This window comes from Dipodomys spectabilis, unplaced genomic scaffold, assembly GCF_019054845.1.
Source record: "Dipodomys spectabilis isolate Male_0828 unplaced genomic scaffold, ASM1905484v1 ptg000344l, whole genome shotgun sequence".
Lineage (NCBI taxonomy): Eukaryota > Metazoa > Chordata > Mammalia > Rodentia > Heteromyidae > Dipodomys > Dipodomys spectabilis.
The window spans coordinates 1,006,026-1,023,005 of NW_024871021.1; the positions used below are offsets into that span (position 1 = coordinate 1,006,026).

Consider the following 16,980-nt stretch of genomic DNA (forward strand, 5'->3'; position numbering starts at 1 on the left):
TGGAGCAAATTGTCTATCACAGTCTGTAATATATAACAGTGTTCACATGTTATATACCATATTTGTGATCAGCAGCATGGGGATATTTAGTAGTGGTTCAACCAGATGAGCGGGAGTTCTTTGTTTCTTAAGTCCTGTTAGTTTTGTCGTATCACCTAACCTTTTGGATTTAGCATCCACTTATCAGGGAGACCATGTACCGTTTGTCTCTTCGTTCTTGGCTTACCTCGCTCAACATGATTCCTTCTAGCTCCATCCATTTCCCTGCAAATGCCATTATTTTGTCATTTCTAATGGCTGCATAATATTCCATTGTGTATAGATACCACAATTTTTGGATCCATTCATCTGTGGTGGGGCCCCTAGGTTGTTTCCATATCCTAGCTATTGCGAACAGTGCTGCAATAAACATGGAGGTGCACGTGTCCTTGTATATTGGTTCCTGTTGTTCAGGGTAGATGCCTAGAAGTGGTATGACTGGGTCGTAAGGGAGGTCAATCTTTAGCTTTCTAAGGACCCTCCAGACTGCTTTCCAAAGTGGTTGTATAAGTGTACATTCCCACCAGCAGTGTAATAGGGTTCCTCTTTCTCCACATCCCCTCCAGCATTTGTCGTTGGCTGATTTGTGGATGTGGGACATTCTGACTGGGGTAAGGTGGTATCTCAGGGTTGTCTTTATTTGCATTTCCTTCACCACCAGGGATGATGAACATTTCCTCATGTGTTTCTTTGCCATTTTTATTTCTTCATTTGAGAAGTCCCTCTTTAGTTCCCTTGCCCATTTAGTAATTGGTTTGTTAGGTTTGGGAGGGATTAGTTTCTTGAGTTCCCTGTGTATACAGGATGTTAACCCCTTGTCTGATATATTGCTGGTAAATATTTTTTCCCAATTAGTTGGTTGTCTTTCTAGCTTAGTTGCGATAGATTTAGCTGTGCAGAAGCTTTTTATTTTAAGGTAGTCCCATTTGTCGAGTCTCTCTCCAACTTGTTGTGACCCTGGGACTCTGTTCAGGAAGTTCCTTCCTGTGCCTATTAGTTCAAGTGTCTCTCCTACTCTGTCCTGCAGTTGTTTCAGAGATTCAGGTTTAATGTTAAGGTCTTTAATCCATTTTGAGTTGATGTTGGTGCATGGTGATAGGCTGGGGTCCACTTTTAGTTTTCTACATGTGGCTGCCCAGTTTTCCCAGCACCAGCGGTTGAAGAGGCTGTGTTTCTTCCATTGTATGTCTTTGGCTCCTTTGTCGAATATCAGCTGGCTGTAGGCTTGTGGATTTATATCTGGATCTTCTATTCTGTTCCATTGGTCTTCGGGTCTGTTTTTGTGCCAGTACCATGCTGTCTTTGTGATTATAGCCCTGTAGTAGAGTTTGAAGTTCGGCATGGATAGCCCTCCCATATTGTCTTTATCCCCTAGAATTGTTTTGGCTGTTCTAGGTCTTTTGTTGTTCCATATAAATTTTTGGACTGTTTTCTGTATTTCAGTGATGTACGTCATTGGGATTTTAATAGGAATTGCATTGAATTTGTATATTAGTTTTGGAAGTATCACCATCTTTACTATATTAAGTCGGCCTATCCAGGAGCATGGGAGGTCTTTCCATTTCCTAGTGTCTTCTGCAATTCCTTTCTTTAACTTTTTATAGTTCTCATTAAATAGTTCTTTTACATCTTTGGTTAGGTTAATTCCTAAATATTTTATTTTTTGGGAGGTTATTGTGAATGGGGTTGCTCCCTTTATTTCCCTCTCTTCCTGTGCGTTTTCAGTGTATAGGAAGGCAACTGATTTTTGTGGGTTTATTTTGTATCCTGCTATTTTGCCGAAGTGACTTATGATTTCTAAAAGTTTGGGGATGGAGTTTTTGGGATCGTAGAGGTATAGTATCATGTCGTCTGCAAAAAGGGATAGTTTCACTTCTTCTTTCCCTATGCGGATCCCTTTAATGTCTTTTTCTTGCCTTATTGCCCTGGCTAAGGGTTCTAGGACTATGTTGAAGAGGAGTGGAGACAGTGGACATCCTTGCCTTGTTCCTGTTTTTAGGAGGATTGGTTGTAGCTTTTCCCCATTAAGTATAATATTGGCTATTGGTCTGTCATAAATGGCTTTTATTGTTTTTAGAAATGTTCCTTCTATTCCTATTTTCTCCAGAGCTTTTAGCATGAATGAATGTTGAATTTTATCAAAGGCCTTTTCTGCATCTGTGGCGATAATCATGTGATTCTTGACCTTGGCTCTGTTGATATGCTGGATTACATTTATTGACTTACGTATGTTAAACCATCCCTGTGTCTCTGGATGAAGCCTACCTGATCATAGTGTATTATTTTTTTTATGTGTTTCTGGATTCTGTTAGCCAGAATCTTGTTAAGGATCTTTGCATCTGTGTTCATCAAGGAGATTGGCCTGTAATTCTCCTTTTTGGTTGGGTCTTTGCCTGGTTTGGGGATGAGTGTGATATTGGCTTCATAGAATGAGTTTGGGATAGCTCCCTCCTTCTCTGTTTCTCTGAAGAGCTTGAGGAGTATGGGTATTAGTTCTTGTTTAAAGGTCTTATAGAATTCTGCTGTGAATCCATCTGGTCCTGGGCTTTTTTTTGTTGGAAGACTTTTGATAGCTTCCTGTATCTCATTATAGGATATTGGCTTATTTAATTGGTTAACTTCTTCTTTGCTCAGTTTGGGTAACTTGTATTTCTCTAAAAATGCATCCATTTCTGCCAGGTTTTCTTCCTTTAGGGAGTATAGCTTTTGAAAGTAGTCTGTTAGAATTGTTTGGATATCTTGGGTACGTGTTGTGATGTTTCCCGTGGCATCCCTAATCCTATTAATATGGGTTTCCTCTCTTCTTTTTTTAATTAATCTTGCCAACGGGCCATCAATTTTGTTTATTTTTTCAAAGAACCAGCTTTTTGTTTGGTTTATTTTGGTTATGGTTTTCTGATTTTCTAATTGGTTAATCTCTGCTCTCAATTTGGTTATCTGGCTTCGTCTAGTAGCTTTAGGTCCCATTTTTTCTTGTTTTTCTAGCTGTTTTAGTTGCAACATGAGATTATTTACTTGGTCTGTCTCCATTCTCTTGATGTGGGCACTGAGGGCAATAAATTTGCCCCTCAGGACTGCTTTTGCTGTGTCCCACAAGTTTCTTTGTGAGGTGTTTTCATTTTCATTGAGTTCTAGGAAATGCTTTATTTCTTCTCTGATCTCTTCTGTTACCCAGGCCTTGTTAAGGAGTGTGCTGTTCAATTTCCATGTATTAGAGAAATTTCTGCGGTATGCTTTGTTATTGAGAGCTAGCTTGATTCCACTGTGGTCAGATAGGATACAGGGGATTATGTCGATCCCTTTGTATTTGCTTAAGTTCCTTGAATGAACTATGATATGGTCTATTTTGGAGAAAGTTCCATGAGCTGCTGAGAAGAATGTGTACTGTGTTGTTTTAGGGTGAAATACTCGGTAGATGTCAGTTAATTGCACTTGAAGTATGGCCTCACTTAATTCGGTAGCTTCTTTGCCAATCCTCTGGTTGGTAGACCTGTCCTTTGGTGAGAGTGGCGTGTTAAAGTCTCCTAGTATTATCGTATTGGGATCTATTTTATTCTGTAAGTTTGAGAGCATTTGTTTAACATATCTGGGTGCACCAATATTTGGGGCATATAAGTTGATGATGGTTATATCCTCCTCTTGGATTGTTCCCTTTATTAATATGTAGTGTCCGTCCTTGTCTTTCTGTACTGATTTTAATGAAAAGTTTATTTTGTCAGATATCAGGATAGCTACACCTGCTTTCTTATTGGGGGAATTTGATTGGTAGATCCTTTTCCACCCCTTCACTCTGAGTTTGTTTGTATGTTTGGCTGAGAGGTGGGTCTCCTGAAGGCAACAGATGGATGGGTCTTGTTTTCTGATCCAGTCCTCAGTTCGTTTTCTTTTAATTGGCGAATTCAGCCCATTTATATTAAGAGAAAGTATAGAGAGATGCATTGTTGTCCCTGCCATTCCGTTTTCCTAAGTTTTTCTTCTTTCCTTTCCTCCTGTGCTTGCTCAGTTAGACTTTGAGTAATGCCTGTTTGGGGCAGGTCCCAGTTCCTGGTTGCTTTCTTCAGGTTGTGTCCCCCCTCTTAGAATTCTTTGTAATGCTGGCTTAATGTTTATGTATTCATTTAGTTTTTCTTTGCTATTAAAAGTTTTCAGTTCTCCATCGAATGTGAATGCTAGCTTTGCCGGGTATATCAGTCTGGGTTGACAGTTATTGGCTCTCAGGGCTCGTATGGTGCTTTCCCAGGCTTTTCTTGCATTCATTGTTTGTGTGGAGAGATCTGCAGTGATTCTGATTTTTTTCCCGTTGTAGTATAGCTCCTTCTTCATTTTTGCTGCATGCAGGATTGTTTCCTTATTATTCAGATCCATCATTTTTACTATAATGTGTCTAAAAGTGTTTCTCCTGGGATCTTGCTTGTTGGGTGTTCGATAAGCTTTTGTGATGTAGTTAAGATGGTCGTTTTTGAGGTGGGGAAAATTTTCATTGACTATCTTGTTAAATAGGTGTTGCATTCCCTTGCTCTGGAATTCCTCACCTTCGTCCACTCCGATTATGCGAAGGTTAAATTTTTTAGCATTATCTGCTTGCTCTTGAATTTCCCTTTGGTTTAATTTGAGTGATTTTTCCATATCTGTCACTTTTTGGTCCAGTTGGTGTATTCTGTCTTCTGTATCTGACACTCTACCTTCCATTTTGTTCACTCTGTTGACCGTGGCTTCTATTGTGGTTTGCACGGAGGAAATGGATCCCTTTATGGATTCAATGTTAGTTCTCAGAGTACTGATCTCACCTCTCAATGAGGTGAGATCAGTATGCATTACCTCTAATTTGGCGTTTATCTCACTTCTTACTGAGGTTTGTGCAGCTTCTATTTTTGCATCCAACTTTTGTTTGATATCCTGTATCTCTTTTGATAGTTCATCCTTGTGCTCTTTCAATTTCTGATCCATTTCTCACTTTATTTCTTGAGTCATTGCCTCCAGCAACCCTTGGATGTAGCTTTTGTCTTCCATTCCTGCTTTGCTCCCACTGGGGCTCTCCCCTGCGTGGCTGCTGGCTTTTGAGGTGAGCTTGCTGTCCTGGGTGGTGGTAAACCTTGTGATTTTTCTCTGTGATTTTCGCATGGGGGTTCAGGAGACTGCTCTTCAATTTTGTTTTGGTGTGTCTGTCTTTGCTTGGTTGCTGATTCTGTATTGGTAGAGAGAGTCTGTGCCTGATCTGGGTTCTGTTGGGAGCCTATTTCCAGCTGCTATTCTGACTTACTTAGGATTCTCAGCTCTCTGCTGTAGATTGCTCGCAATTCCCGCCTTTGGAAGGGTTGAGCAGCCTAGACTGCTTGTGTTTGCTCCTATGGGTGCTCTTAGGAAGATCAGATGCTCTGGATGCACTCTTCCAAATACTGGAGTCTGTTATGGGCTCCTGATGTGTTTTTGTTTGTTTGTTTTGGGCTGGTTGTGGGCTTGAACTCTAGGTTTGGGTGCTGTCCCTCAGCTCTTCAGCTCAAGGCTTGCACCCTACCATTTGAGCCACAGCACCACTTCTGACCCTTTTTGCTTTTGTGATGCTGAGGAATCAGATCCAGGGCCTCATACATCCAAGACTATCACTCTATTGCTGAGCCGCCTTATCAGCCTGAGCTCCTGCTTACTATCAGGTGCTGGCAGCCTGTGTTGCCCAATTCCCAACCTAGGGTATATGGGTGGAGTTTTGGTGGGGTTTGGGCTTCTCTTGTCCTGACCCTCCAGGTCTTTTGTTGTCACAGGCGTGCTTCCCGGGGAGTGTTGTTTCCTGGTTTTCTCCCCTCTGTTGAGGCGTATGCTCAGCTTTTTACTTCAGTTGGGAGGAGTTGGTTGTGTTGTTCAGGCGCCGGATCCCCGGGCCTGGTTCTGGCCCCAGCCAGGAGCGCGCTCATTAGGCCTGTGCTGATGTGTATACCACCTAGGTTATGCAGCCTGGAGGACACAGTTCAAATTTCTTCTACTGTTGGTAGTCTTGACCCAGGGGCGCTGTTCCTGGCTTGGGCATTTAAGCTCCCTTCCAGGGGCACTCTTGCTCTGGCCTGGCCAGCAGAGTGTGCTCCACCGGCTGGTGGAGCTCTCGAACAGTTCCCAGTTTTAGTGGGTCCTGTGGTCCGGGTGTTGGGGTAGGGAGTCTAGGTCAGGGTCTGGGGATTCCCTCCAGCTTTGGTCTCCCTTGAGGGATACACTGTCCCCTGTGGGGTACTCACCCTGGAGCTGGTTGTTTCTGTGTGGTGTAGGTCGTCAGTTGTTGTTGCAATCCGAGTTCACTTGGGGTGGTTGCGGGCTTGGTTGGGCGGTCCCCGCCAGGTCGTTGTGATCGAGATTGGGCGGGTGGTCTGCCGACAGGTCCCTTTGTCGCGCTGCTGGTGCTGGGCGGCTTTGGTGGGATGGAGCCTCTCTGCTCCGGTGGAGAGTGAGGGGTGGGGGTGGGATCCTCGTGGAGACTCGCGGCTGGTAGGTTTCTCTGTTTCTGGTGATCCGCTGTTCTGCAATCCGGTACCTGGTGATCTGCAAGCGGCCCCCTGTGTCTCTGGGGCTCCGGCAGCCCCCGTCGGGCCGGCTGGCCTGCGGCTTGGCGCACTGCCGCGCGGCCAGTAGAGGTTGGGGGAGGGGTCTTTGGTCTTCTCTGTTCTGAAATTCTTCTATTCCTCTCTTTCTTTTTTTGTTATTTTCCACCTCTGGTTTTTCTCTGAGTGTTCGTCTTTTTGTTGTTGTCGGTCTCTTGGGGAGATTAAGCGTTGGAACTCGAACTCTCTTTTTGGTTGGAGAGAGCTGTGGAGTTTCCCTACTGCCGCGTCGCCATCTTGGTCCCCCCTCCCAGTACATTTTTAATACTAGTACGCTAATACCTGAGCCACAGCACAATTTGTGGACTTTTTTTAAAACTGTAGTTGGCTAATTAGAGATGAGTCCATGGACTCACCTGCCTTGGCTGGCCTTGAACACTGAGTCTCAGATGTGTGACCCTTGAGTAACTTTAATAACAAGTGTAAGCTACCTCAGTTTTGATTTTATCCTCTGAAATTGGCTCTCCCTTTTCTTCTTCTACCTTTCTTTTCATTTATTTACTTTATTCTTGTTTGTACTGGTCCCAAAGCTTGATCTCAAGATGTAGGTGCTGTCCCAGAAATCAGTCTCATTTCTGCCATTGGTGCCACAGCTCAACCTCCAGCTGTTTTTTTTTTTTTCTTTTCTTTATTTTTTTGGTGGTTCATTGGAGATAAGAGTCTCATGCAAAGCACTGAATACCTCAGGAAGCTGAAATCTGAGGATCACAGTTTGGAAGCCAGCCTGCAAAGGAAATTCCATGATTCTCTTTATCTCCAGTTAGCTGGTAGTGATCCCACCAAAAAGCTGAGATTGATAGAACTCCAGCCTTGAATAAAGTAGAACAAATTCAACTCCCATGACCTGCACACACAGAAAAATGACCAATGGATTTCCCTGCTTGGGCTTGCCTTTTAAATGGTATTTTCTGATTTAGTCCCCTATGTAGTTAATATAACATGTGTAAGCCACCAGTGATTGATTAATTTAAAAGTCTGTCACTGGCTATTACTTTTCTTCTACACTTCTTTATTTCTTTTGTGGTGGTCCTTAGGCTTTAACTTGGGGCTTTGGTGTTTGTCTTTTTATGTCTTCTATATAACTTGTTTCAGTTTTGTTCTAATGTTTCATTTGTTTATGTTGCTTTTTATACCTTACATAAGTAATTTTTTTTTCTCACAAAAGTAACTTTTAGCTAGGTCCTGGTGGCTCATGCCTGTTATCTTACTCAGGAGGCTGACATCGAGGATCACAGTTTGAAGCCAGCACAGACAGAAAAATCTTGGAAATTCTTATCTCAACTACACTACCAAATGTACTAGAAGTGAAGATATGACTGAAGTAGTAAATTGCTAGACTTGAGCAAAAAACTCAGAGCCCAGGTCTCAAGTTCAAACCCTTGGACTGGCACAAAAAGAAAACTTTCATTAGCTTATATTATACTAGGATTACTGGTGTGAGACACCAGTTGGTTTTAAGAACCAACTTTTGTAGCAGCTGCCACTTTTGATGTTTTCCCTAGGAACTTTTATGTTGTTTTTTTTCCATGCCTTATATTTACATTCCATTAAATGTGGGAGCCTGCCATTTTGGATGCTTTGGTGGTGGGGTCTTCCTGCAGCTTCACAATAAACTTCTATGATGTCACAACCTCTTTTTCCATCACAACCGATAGGTGTCAGCCACTGATCTCACCCTTATGTGGACTTAGATACACAAGGAGGAAAAAAATTATTAGAAGAAATGACTATTAACAAGACCACAGCTTGATGAGTTTTCCTGACTGAATTCTGAGATTACATGAGCAGAGCAGGCTCACCTCTACACAAGGCTACTGAGCACTAAGGACCAGGCACTGTTGTAGGCAACTGGAGAAACATGTGAATACAGTTATGAGTGGCCTTCTCCATGCAAATTTCATGCTGAAGGAGAAAACCAGAAATCCCAATGATAATATCAATGAATCAGAAGGATGGTGATCTGGGGAGACAGCTTCACATTGAGGATGGGAGGAAGAGACATATGATCTAACAGCAGGGGACTTCATCCATGCAATTACTGCTTTTCCAGACTGGCACCAATCTCAATCCCAGATCTCATCCTTCTGAGTAGCCAATTATAGGTATGAAGCTCCTGCAGTGGGCTCTTTGATATCAATATCTACAACCAATGTGTGCTAAGTTTCTTGGAAGTTTCTTGAGAGGAAGGTTCAAAATTAAGCATATTATGTATCCTAAACATTCATTTCATTATCTTCTAATTATTTGAATATGAGCTGTATTCCTCACTTTTGGAAAAATCAAGACAATTTTTTTCATTGTTCAAATCCTGGGGAGGGAAGGAAAATCACAGCTTCTTTGCCAAACTAGCAAGTAATAGTCATTTCAACTTACCAGTTTTTCCAAATAGTATGTCTTGTCCTTGATGGATTTTTCATCTTCAACAATGTTAGATGGATGAAATTATAAATGGGAGAAAAGCAACCACATAGTAGCAAGTTTATCACAATGACATATAATCTGTCCACTTTCTACCCAATGAAAACATTTGCCACAAGAATTAAAAAACTTGAATAAAAACTTGGAGATTCTTACTCTTTATACGAAGTTGTTTTTTTTTTTTTTTTTTTTTTTGTCAGTCGTGGGGCTTGAACTCTGGGCCGAGGGGCAGTCCCTTAGCTATTCAGCTCAAGGAAAGCACTCTAGCACTCAAGCCACAGCACTACTTCTAGTTTTCTGGTGGTTATTTGTAGATAAGCTTCATGGTGTTTCCTGCCCAGGCTGGCTTTGAACTGCAATCTTCAGGTCCCAGCCTCCTGAGTAGATAGGAATACAGACATGATCCACCAGCACCTAGCCAAACTTGTATTTTCTTCAGTTTTGCTGGCTTGAATGATTACCAAGGAAAAAATAGAACCTAAAATTGTTAGTTTGTGCTAAAATTTGCAATAGTTTTACCACGAAGAATAGTGAAATATTTAGAATTACATATTTTGAGAAAATGTAGCTTATTAGCTTTTATTGTTCTAAAATAATAGAATCTATCTCCTTTTTTGTAGACACTGTACTCTGAGTTCAGAACTTGTACTTGTTGACAGACACTCTATTCTGTGAGCCACATCTTTCTCATTTTTAAATCAATCATCATTTAAATAATTTGAAGCTCACAAGGCATCTTTTGTTAAGATTAAATAAAATAAGCCTAAACTCCTGCCTTTTGAGTAACAGAAGAAATCCTAATATCTAGAATATATAGACAAAAAATGAAACACCCTAAGAACAAATTATTTAATCAATAAATAGGCAAGTGAATTGACTAGATAGTTCCCCAAAACTGATGTAGGTGTCTAAGGAATAAATGAAAATATTCAACACCTTTAGTAATCAAGGAAATGCAAATCAAATCTATGTTGAAGTTCATGTCTGCCTAATCAGAATGCCTATTAAAAAAGAAAACAGAAATACTTGCAAGGAGGTGGGGAACGATATCCTACACAATGATGGCAATTAAGTGAATCATTGCAGCCCCAACAGAAATCAGTGTGGAAGTTCCACACAAGAAATCATACATATACACCTGAAGAAATGTAAGTCAGCCTTATCTGCACACACATTTTTTACAGCATGATTCAAAATAATCACATTCCAGAATTGGCCACCACAGGCAGAAAAGTGTGTAAAACTGTTATCTCCAATTAACAATTAAAAAATCTGGGAGTAGAACTGTGTACCAAGTTGCAGAGTACCAGCCTTGATGGAAGGAAGCCAATCAAGAGATTAATGTCCTAGGTTCAAGCCTCAGGACAGGCAAACACACACACACACACACACACACACGCAAACACACACACACACACACACACACACACACACACACACACACACAATGATTCCTATATTTTTTAGCCAAGTTTCTTATTCCCCTAAGATTCATACATCTATGACAGATCTAAATATAATGGGAAAGATATATTTATAATGATAAACTTCTACTGAAGAACCCAATTTTTTTCTTGTTTTGTTTTGTTTTTGTGGCCTTTGGACTTGAACTCATGGCCTGAGTGCTGTCCGTGTGCATTTTCCCTCAAGGTTGGTGCTCTACCACTTAGATACAGTGCCACTTCCGGGTTTGTGGTAGTTTGTTGGAGATAAAGAGTCTCAAGACTCTGTCCTCCACACACTGATTTCTAACTGCAATTCTCAGATTTCACATTCCTGAATTGGTAGAATTAGAGGCCTGATCCACCAATGCTGGGCTAGAACCTGAGTATTTTCACCATTTCTCATTGGAAGATTTCAATTCTTTTTCCTCCAGAACACTTGCCAAGCACAGTTCTCTCTGGATGGTAATCAAGCAAATACAGAGGCACTAGTAGCTCACACCTGTAAATCCTAGCTACTGAAAAGTCTGAGATATGAGGATAGTGGTTCAAGGCCAGCCCAGACAGGAAAATCTGTGAGACTTTTAGTCCCAATTAACCACAAAAAAAATGCCATATGTTGAGTTGTGGCTCAAGAAGTAGAGCTCTACCTTGATCAAATACCTCAGGGATAGACCTCAGGCCCTGAGTTCAAGGCCCAAGACCAGTGCACATTCAAACACACACAATTTAATAACATGATTCTCAAACCTAGCAAGGTGCCATCCTAATCCATTAATGTCATGCTTTGTTATGAGAACTGGAAAAGTCTAACGTCTGGCGTGGGCTGGTAAACAGCATCTGGATATAGTAATTAGCTCACAGCCAGTCAGACCAACCCAGACCAGAAACAGGATTGAGGTGGTGCAGGCACATGGCCCCTACTCCCCTATTTACCCAGACTAATCAGGAGTGAGGTGACACAGGCAAGCAGCCCCCACTCACCCAGACCAGAAGAAAGAGTGAGGTGACAAGGGCACCAAGCCCAGACTTATCCAGCCAGGAAGCAGTAGTGAGGTGATGCAAGGACATGGCCCCTACCCACCCAGACCAGATGAGGTGACACAGGCACCATGGCCCTTACTCCCCCACTCTTGCAGACCAGAAGCAGGAGTGAGGTGACACAGGCACGTGGCCCCCACTCACCTAGAGTGGAAGCAGGAGTGAGGTGAAACAGGCATGCAGCCCACACTCACCCAGACCAGAAGTAGGAGCGAGCTGGTGCAGGCACACGGCTCCTACCCACCCAGACCAGAAGCAGGAGTGAGGTGACACAGGCATGCGGCCCCTACTTATCTAGCCAGGAAGCAGAAGTGAGGTGATGGTCGCATGCCACACCAGAGGCATGATCCTAGCATTCCATGGCAGCTCTCTTCTCTCCCAGCCTTTGTGAAGGGCTGCTAGGTTCCATGATGCACTCCGGAGGTCAAGGGGCTGGAGCCAAGGTTGCTGCTGCCTCCCCCAACTGTTACTGCACCTGCTGCAGCTATGGAGCAAATTTAATAAGTTCTAATTCACAGACCATATACTATGAACTATTAGTATCTTCAGGTACCATATTCCACTTGCTAGTCACTTAATTTTATAGTTGCCAATGTCTTAAGTGTTCACTGACTTGTAAATATGCTGGAATGGAAATCCTAATATCACTGATGTCTTTTAATTTCTAAGAATGATGATTTTGAAATGACCCTTTCTGAAGAGAAGAGGAGGGGACATAGACCCAACTGTTCAAGAGTGCCTTTGGGTGACACTCTATTGGCCCAAGAATGAGTCGACACAGCTGGTATCCAGTTGTTTTGTGTTAGTCTTTGGGTCATGTTTTCTGTTTGGCCTTGGAGTCTTAGGCTTCTCTTCGTAGACACAGAAGATGGGAAAGTAATTGCCAAGGCTTATATAGTTAGGAGCCATTTACTTCCTGCCCTTCTGAAATGGCATCTCACTACATAGCCAAGATGGCCTTGAACTTATTTTGCTTCTGCTTCAGCTTCCCAAGTGATGGAATTACAGGCTTACCATACCATGCCCAGCTATCTCTCATGGACCATTTGAAATAGAAAAATCATGACATGTGCGCTATATCTACTAAGAGACTTGTGCAAAGACCAAATAATTTACAACCCAGTTGTTAAGAATATAGACTCATATTCAACTGAATTACAAATTCAATTTTGGTTTCTTACCTGCTTTTGGTTAAATAGGTAGACACTATATCACTGAGCTTTATTCACTTGTACAGAAATGTGGATGGTGCCAGGGACAGGTAGCTCATGCCTATAATCTTACTCAAGAGGCTGAGATGTAAGGATTGTGTTTTGAATCCAGCCCGGGCAGAAAAGTCACCATTAGAATAGGAGGACAAGAGCCAAACTGATGAGCCAGATACTCTTCTGAAAAATGGTTTAATATGGTAGATTGTTTCCCACGTGTCAGTTTGTCCTTCTGCTTGTAGATAGAAAATTTATAAGGCTCAGAAAAGGATTCAAGCTCTCTGTTAAACCATACTGTAGCCATTTTCATTTTTATTAAAGGAATAGTCAATTTAGACATTGGTAGCTCATGCCTATAATCCTTGCTGTTTAGGAGGCTGAGATCTGAGGAACATGATTTCAGGCCAGCCCAAGCAGAAAGTCCATGAGACTTGTCTCCAATTAAGCAGTGATAAACCCAGAAGAAGAGGTATGCCTTAATAGAGTACTATTCCTAAGAAAAAAGCTTTATTTAAGCTGCCCTAAAACTTCTGGTGATATGTTGGGACATTGCCATGTACAATGCTGCTGGACGCTGTCTTCCTTTGGTGTGTTTGCCTAGAGCCTGGCTTTCACTCCTGTGGATATAGGCTGTTTAGCCCACAACCTTGGGGGTGGCATGATCCGTGTATGGAATATACTGCCCAGACAAACAACTATGATGTAAGCAATGATTGACAAGGTGTTAGTCCAAAGTTACAATGGTAAGGATGTATTCTGTTTAGCTTTTTTCTTTAGTTAATTGCTTTATAAAGTTTATCTGCTTATTTAATGTACTCTAGGAAATCAAAAGTTAATATTTGGGATTTTTGGTACAATTTGCAACTAGGCAAGTAAGAGCACCCATTGCCCCCAAATTCAACATTTAAAATTATTAAAATTTTGTTCAGATATTTTAGTCATCAGAAATTTGAGCCAGGGATGGGAGCTCACACTTGTAATGCTAGCTGCTGGGTCTTGACAGATACAGAGAGGATTATGATTTGATGTTAGCCCAGGAAAAACATTCAAAATATTGGATCGCAATTAATATTGAACCCAATGCATTGTGCTTCTTATTTCATCTACTCAGAAAGGGTAAAAAGAAGGATTATGGTCCATGCTGGCCTGGTCATAGACATAAAACCCTACCACAAAAATAGCTAAAGCCGAGCCGGGCGCAGGTGGCTCATGCCTGTAATCTTAGCTACGCAGGAGGCTGAAATCTGAAGATCACAGATCAAAGCCAGCCCAGGCAGCCCAGTGAGACTCATATCTCCAATAAACCACTAGAAAACCAGAAGTGGTACTGTGGCTCAAACAGTAGAGCCCTCACCTTGAGCTGAAGAACTCAGGGACAACACCCAGGCACAGAGTTCAAGTAACATAACCAACAAAAGAAAAATGAGGGCTGGGAAGGTGGTCAGTGGTAAAGCGTTTGCCTTGCATGCATGAGGCCCTGGGTTCGATTCCTCAGCACCACATAAGCAAAAAAAAAAAGCCAGAAGTGACGCTATGGCTCAAGTGAAGAGTTGAGGGACAGCACCCAGGCCCAGAGTTCAGGCCCCATGACTGGACCCCCTCCCCACCAAAAGAAAGAAAGAAAGAAAGAAAAATAACTAAAGCCAAAAAAAAGCAGGTGTATGGCTCATCTGGTAAAGTACCTACCTAAAGTGCATGAGGCCCTGAGTTTAAGTTCTAGGATAGAAAGGGGGAAAGGATGTGAAGGAATAGAAGGAAGAAAAGAAGGAAGGGAGGAGTTATTCTGTATCTTGTACTTGCCTAGCTATTTCATTAAGGTGGCTTCTCATTCCTTTTTTTTTTTTTTTTTGGTCGGTTGTGGGGCTTGAACTCAGGTCCTGGATCCTGTCCCTGATCTTTTGTGCTCAAGGGTAGTGCTCTACCGCGTTGAGTTACATTGTCACTTACGGTTTTCAGTGATTAATTGGAAGTAAGAATCTCATAGAGTTTCCTTCCTAGGCTGGTGTTGAACCTTGATCCTCAGATCTCAGCCTTCTAACTATCTAGAATTACAGGTATGAGCCATTGGCTCTGGTCACTCATTTGTTTTCTTTCTTTTTATTTGTAAATCATGGGACTTGAACTCTGGGTGCTGTCCCTGAGCTCTTCAGCCTAAGTGAAGTGCTCTACCACTTGAGCCAGAGCCCACTTCTGGTCTTCTGGTGGTTAATTGAGGATAAGAATCTCATGAGCTTTCCTACATGGGTTGGCTTTGAACTGCAATCCTCAGATCTCAGCCTCTTGAGTAGTTAGGATTACATGTGTAAGCCACCTGCACCCAACTTCCTCATTTATTTTCTCATGGTGAGTTCAAGCTGATTTCTCTACTCCTTGTAGTTCCTAGCAACTACAAAGTAGGCCTAGAGGTACCTCATCCTTTACAGTACTCCTTAGGACCAAGTGACTGCTGAGTGCAGGAAAGCAGATGAGGCCAATATAAAATACAATACTATCTATCTATCTATCTATCTATCTATCTATCTATCTATCTATCTATCTATCTATCTATCTATCTATCTATCTATCTATCTATCTATCTATCTATCTATCTATCTATCTATCTATCTATCTATCTAATCTATCTATCTATCTATCTATCTATCTATCTATCTATCTATCTATCTATCTATCTATCTATCTATCTATCTATCTATCTATCCATCCAGTGGAGAGAACTAACACAGTCCCCCACTACCACAAATTATGCAGTCGAATTTCCCACATTTGGGGAAATCTCAGGGGTCAGCAAATCTGGAGTGCAATAGATAAGCCTGGCCCTGGGAAAACCACCTTCGTGATCATAGCATCTCCCCTGCCAGGTAAGTAACAAGGCTGACTTGGTATTTAAAAAACTAACAAACATGTGAGAGTAGTTCACATTTGTAATCCTAGCTATTCAGAATGCTGAAATCTGAGGATTAAGCTTTAAATACTAGATAAATTTTGCTGAATTTTTATTAAAGCTCCTTTGGTGTTTTTAATTGAAGGTTTTATTTATTTTCTTATTTTACTGTTTCTTACTGTGACTACCAAAAAGCTGAGTGACTTCCATGGCTTGTATTCCTGGATTACTTTGGAGGTGCTCTAAGACTTCATCAGAGGCCAGACTTGTTCTACTCAGTTGAGTAGCTAGCCACAACGCTGTAAGCGACAATACTTACAGTAAGCAAAATTACATAAAATTAAAAATTCAGACACACAGTTACACTAGCCATATTTCAAATAAAAATAGAATTCAAGTTTCAGTGAATGTTAGTAAAGTTTTAATGCATTCATTTTATCTGTGTCCCCTGTCACACTGCCACAGAAGAATGGAATAGTTACGGCATATCATGTGACTCCCAAGGCCTGGATGTACTTACTCTGTTCCTTTACAGAAAATGTTTGCCTGACCATGTACCCTAGTGAATATCATTATGCAGAGCTACCCTCTTTTCTATATGCTGTTATTTCTCCCTATCCTTTTCTCCCTCCCTCTCTCTTCCCTCACCCAATTCCCTCCCTCTCCTTGTTTTAGGGATCAAAACTCATGCATGGTAAGCTGCTAAGCTGAATCCCAGCCCTGTGTATGATTTTGTGTTTGGTGAGGGGGTACTTTTTCAGGGCTTGAACTTTGGCCCTGGACACTATCTCAACTTTCTTCCTCCCTTCCTTCCTTCTTTCCTTCCTTCCTTCCTCCCTTCCTTCCTTCCTTCCTACCTTCCTTCCTTCCTTCCTTCCTTCCTTCCTTCCTTCCTTCCTTCCTTTCTCTCTTTCATTTTGTCAGTCATGGGGCCTGAACTCTGAAATCTGGGCCTGGTCACTGTCCCTCAGCTCTTTAGATGAAGGATAGTGCTTTACCATTTGAGCCACAGCACCACTTCTGGCTTTTTCCGACTTATGTGGTGATGAGTAATGGAACTCAGGGCCTTATGCATGCAAGACAATCACTCTACCCCTAAGCAACCTTCCCAGCCCTCATTTTATTTTAAAAATAAAATTCAAAACATGCCTTTTATGAATCCTCATTCAATTTATTGAAACATAGTATATATTCTTTAAGCTGTTTTTAAAATATTTTTAGTGTAAAAATATTGTACAGAAGGTTTACAGTTACATGAGTAAAGTAGTGGGCACATTTCCTAGCGAGCATTGTCACCTCCTCCTTTCTTTTTCCCCAAACATCCCTTCCCTCCCCACCTTCCCAACACCTCCCATCCCCGACAAATG

The 16,980-nt window shown here is 41.8% G+C and overlaps 1 non-coding gene across 1 annotated transcript; it reads right to left on the minus strand.

Annotated features, from left to right (window-relative positions):
* Positions 1–15,434: 15,434 nt before the first annotated feature.
* Positions 15,435–15,598, minus strand: LOC122095361. Its single transcript, XR_006145109.1, has one exon. It is a non-coding gene; the product is annotated as a U1 spliceosomal RNA (small nuclear RNA).
* Positions 15,599–16,980: the final 1,382 nt, after the last annotated feature.